The sequence below is a fragment of the Camelus ferus genome, chromosome 3, assembly GCF_009834535.1.
Source record: "Camelus ferus isolate YT-003-E chromosome 3, BCGSAC_Cfer_1.0, whole genome shotgun sequence".
In the NCBI taxonomy this organism is placed as follows: Eukaryota; Metazoa; Chordata; class Mammalia; order Artiodactyla; family Camelidae; genus Camelus; species Camelus ferus.
Window position 1 is genome coordinate 4,335,643 of NC_045698.1, and position 5,366 is coordinate 4,341,008.

A 5,366-nucleotide genomic window follows, 5' to 3' on the forward strand; every position below is an offset into this window, starting at 1 on the left:
CAACGCAATCCTGAGGAAAAAGAATCAAAGCTAGAGACATAACCCTTCCAGACTTCAGACCACACTGCAAAGTTACAGTAATCACAACACTGTGGTACTGGCACAAAAACAGACACACAGAACAATGGAACAGAGTAGAGAGCCCAGAAATAAACCCAGGTACCTATGATCAATTAATCTTCAACAAAGGAGGCAAGAATATACAATGGGGGAAAGACAGTCTCTTCAACAAGGGTTGGGAAAGCTGGACAGCCACACGTAAACCAGTGACGTTAGAACACTCCCTCACACCATTCACAAAAACAAACTCAAAACGGTTCAAAGACCTAAATGTAAGACATGACACCACAAAACTCCTAGAGGAGAACATAGGAGAAACACTCTTTGACAAAATTGTAGCAATATTTTCTTAGATCAATATCCAAGGGAAAATAAATAAAAGCAAAAATAAACATATGGGACGTAATAAAATTTAAAAGCTTTTTGCACAGCAAAGGAAACCACTGACAAAACAAAAAGACAACCTATGGAATGAGAGAAAATATTTGCAAATGATGTAACAAACAAGGAGTTAACATCCAATATTGAGTTATATGAAACTTAATATCAAAACAAACAACCCAATCAAAAAAAAATGGGCAGAAGACCTACACAGACTTTTTTTTTCAAGAGTGAAGTTCAATTCACAAGTTCTCTGACCTGGGGCAAGACTTCCCGGACTCAGAGCTGGTTCTGCTGCCTGGGGCCTCGGGTGAGGATTCAGCCTTCCGGGACGCAGTTCTGAGTAAGTGAGGACGGCAGGACTCCCACTCAGGGCTGCTGTGACAAGTCAGTGGTCCAAACCACGTGGAGCCCCCCCAGCAATCGTCCTCACCGGATGCTAGTTTCCTTCTGTCCCTCCCCCTTTCTCCTCCCTGGGAAGAAAGCTCCTAAATGGACTGAAATCTCTTCTCAGCTGCATGGTGTCTCTCTGATCCACAGCCCACCCCCTGCAGACATCACAAGAGCATCACTCTGAGTCCACAGGGTCTCCTTCACCTCAGACCCTGTCCAGTCCCACACCAGGGGTCAACCGTGGCCAGCTGGCTGGAGGAAGGCTGACGGGCATCTCTAAAATAAAGGATGGAGGGACATGGGTGAGGACAGAAGAGTAATTATGGGGCTGTGGGAGATTATTTGGCCATTTCTTACACTTGGGTAGCTCAAATCTATACTGCCCCTTCGATCCCAAGAGAACCCCAGGAGCAAAGAATTACATTCCAACAGCAGGTGGCAGCCCCTCCGTGGTTATGAAACCAAGAAGTGGCTCTCCATCAGCTCCGAGAAGAGAAGGAATGGGATGTGACAGACCACAGCTCACACCCATGGCAAAACTAGGTATTATTTTGTGAAACTTTGGATCTATGGTCTGGGAGTGGGATGTAAACTTTATTTCTCACCACGGATAGCCGGGAAACTCTGAAAGCACAGGAAGGGAGGTATTGACACTTACCTTCACAGGACCTTAGCAAGAGCCAGCCAAGCACACACATGGAGTCCAGGGGACACACTGAGCCATCCTTTACCTGATTTCTACACATCCTGCAGGCCACACCCAGCCCTAGGTGCTCTGCCAGCCTCACCAGCCCTGCTTCCACCAGGCTGTGTCGTGCTGGCGGGTGAGAAGCAGCAGGTGATTGTTTCCTTGTCTCGCTCAGGTCTGCACCTCCCCGGGTGCTTGCACGGCTCTGGGGACCCACAGACCTTGTCCCAGTTTGAGGAAATGTTCACAACTGTTCAGGAGAATTAAGAGAGAGTATAAGCACGCATCCGGGCTTGGCCTGCCACAGGATGCTAGAAGGATGCCTGGGAAAGTCTTAGCTTTAGTGGTCCGCCTCTGCAGAGGGCCTGGGGGCCGAGCGCTGCGGCACAGAGCTGGGTCAGAGCGTGGGGCTTCTGTGCACTAAGCGGGGAGGGCTGGTTGGGGCCCCTCTTTAGAAAGCAATTTGGCAATAATTACCAAAACTCAAATACACATCATTCCACTTCAAGAAAGTCATCTCACGGGGTACCCTCAGATGGTGGCTGATGACACGAACAACAGAGTGTGGCGTCGTTTGCCACAGCAGAGCGGGAAGGACTCCCCACAGGGAGGCGGCGTGACCACCGTGCAGCAGCCCTCAGGTGGGGCGCTGCCAGCCCGCCCGACTCAGCCCTGCGCCGGCTGAGAAAGCGGCATCTGCAGGGATGTTTTAAGCGAGAAAAGTGAAATGCTCTGCAGTGTGGATAATACGATGCTATTTGTACTTTTACGAGCATAACCCTGAATATAGGCTTAGAGAATTTCTGATTTGCCCAGAAAGATACATGGAGTTGGTGAGAAGGGGGTTGGGGTCTGGAAGGCACTGCTCTGTTTGCATTTTCCACCGCGGACAACAAGCACACGAAACTAAGTGCTTCCCCTGTAACGTTTGTACAAACAAAAGACTAGGGAAGCTCAACAAGAGATACAATAAAACCAGGACTAAATCGATACTGTTTAAGCCCCGTTATACATGGGGGAGGCGGCCCGGCTCCTGCTGAGTAAGTTTCTGTTCGCACTCTGTGGACAATGAATGCGTGGTTATTAGTAACAGTAATGAAAGCGTCCTCCATTCACTCCCACAGTTCGATTTGTCTCCCAAGGGCACGTGAGGCACATCTGAGGACCGGCAGGAGAGTCTGACAACAGCTGACAGAAAAGAGTGATCCTGCTTTTTGCTTTATGCCTTGATTTCATAATTCCAGCCTCACTCTGGGCCCCAGTCGCTGTGTTTGATGAGATCAGTGGACGACTGTGTTAACATCCCTTTGGGATGCTGACGCTCCAGCCTGCGCACGCTTGAGAATTAACACCACGCACAAACAGGCTGCTCTAAAAGACGAGCATTGTCCCCTAAGACACTGCCACAGAGAGAGCAGGCTCCCCGCAGGGTGGACTGGGGGTGGCACAGGGAGTGTGTGACCGAGGGGGCAGGGCAGGCAGGAGAGGACTGAACTCTTCTTCACCCTGAGCGCATCTCAAACCCAGTCCCTTTGTGGGAGGGCGACTGGAGGACACAGGACAGGGTGCAGGGCATTTTCAAGAGGAGGAGTGGGAGGGAGGGCTGGGAGGAGGAAGGGGGGAGGGGAGAAGAGATAGAAAGAGGAGGCGGGAGGGCTGCAGTTTCTGGAACTGTCTTTGCGTCCATTACATCCCGCAGGAAGGGAGGAAGAGATGACTGCAAATGGAGGGGAAGAGAAGTTGAGAATAAACGGGGGGTGATGCCCTACAGAGGTTGGTGCTGGTGCTGCAGCCAGCACAGGGGGACAAGGATGCGTGTCCTCCTGGCTCTCTGGTCCTCTGGCTCCCCTCACCCAGCCACCCACACATAGTGGGAAGCCCTTTAGGACCACTGTGCTTCCAGGGTCTTGCAGCTCTATACTCAGGAATCTTCCCACCTCAGAGGACCAGGGCCAACACTGTGTCTGCCTTTCTAGCCGTCCCCTGAATCTCGGCTGCAGCAGCATCTGGACCCCTGACTTGGAATTATACAGCAGGACAAAGGCAAAACCAACAGACGGAGGCTGTGGCATGGACCTGGGGCAAGGCATGGACCAGGGCACCCTGCAGTCTGGGACCCAAGGAGACATGGGTCATGGAATCCACCTCTGCTCTTACAACTTCGATAGTATTTCCCAGATGACCCCGTGGAAGTTCCCAAATCCTGATCCTTCTTGTCCCAAACTGCCTCTGCAGTGGATATAATGCTCCCTCGTTCCTTGCACCTTTGGGCTCTTAATGTAAAAAACCCCACATGCTCACCAAATGAACTAAACTTGGAAAACTCACAACACTGCATCTGGGACCCAAATTTACTTACATGAAAATTTACAGTTTAGCCTTAGGTTACCCCCACAGAGTAAGTTTCTGCAGGAAGGAACCACCATCAGCACCCAGTATGTGGGGACCCTGGTCGTCCTTTGTTCTCAAAGTGTCAGAGGGTGCCCTGTAGGTTATCTGACAACTCCCATTTCTAGTTCCCTCCCTTTGTGCCTGCCTCTGCTCTAAAGGCCATATAAGCTAAGATGCAGATCACCTGCCACCCTTGCTGTTCGGGGCGGCCATGAGACACCATTCCAGTCGGTGAGGTGTGGGCAGAAGTCCCTGAGGGATACAGCCCTTCTAGAATAAAACGACAATGCCTCCACAGGAGAAATCCTTTTGTTCATCATCTTTTGTCCTTCCTCTTCTGGATTTTCTCTGCCTGGAATGCAGGCATGATACCCGGAGGTGCAGCAGCCATCTTGTGATGTGAAGACAAAGCCAAGGTTAAGAATGGCAGAGGAGAGAGGCAGATCAGTGACACTCATGAGGAGTGACAGCTGCTCTGGGCAGACAACTTGGAATCGCTTGTCATAGGAGGAAAAATAACCCCTATCTTTTCAAAAGATATCATTCGAAAGATCCCTAATTTGTAGCCAACATACATGAAACAGTAGATAAAGGTCAATAATAATTAAAATAAAATAATACACAATGAATGTAATAAAATTGCAATACACATACATACACATAATTCCTTTTGATGCACATTTATGTAAAAATGTTACGTAAAAATGTTCCTAAATTTTCAAGTACTGTTGATGTTATCATTTTATCTCTCACCCCTAAAAGCCTTTGAAACTTCAAAGATAGTGAGGAAAAAACAAATGCTTCTGGATCATTGGGGGGAAATCCCAGCCCAGATGGGACTACCATTCCACAACAAAATTACAAAGTGGAAAGGCCCCCGAAAGAGATTTGAACAATCCTGCTTGCCTTGCACAACTGTCCCTTAATTGCTGGGCAGCAAAATGTCTTGCAGAATATAACTCAGTCACAGAAGCCCACGGAGCCGACTGCAGAAGCAGACAGCAAACTGATAAAGACCAGAGCGGAATGGGAGCCAGGATGCGAGAGAAAACAAGAGACGTGTGCGGAAAGCTGAGCGCCCGCTGAGCCCTACCGCCAGGAGGGGCGGGCCCACAATCTGCAGCTTTGCTGATTTCTGATGCTGAACCAGACGATGCTATTAATAAGGACAGGAATAAATATTCCACCAGCACATCCCTTGTTTTCTCAGCCCGTGCGTGCTCAGCTGCAGGGCGAGGCTGGCCCCCCTTCTGCCTCGTTATCCTAATGTCTCCACCATAAAAACAGCCAAAAAGTCTGCTCTCGTGACCCCTATTGGTCTGCGTCGCTTTGAGGCCAGTCTGTCTCCCTCCTGTCTTGGATTCCACCTCTTGGCAGGAAAAGTTTAAAAGAAAGTAACAAATGGCCTGAGCATGGAGATGTCTTAATAGCACCATCATCCTCCTCCTCATCA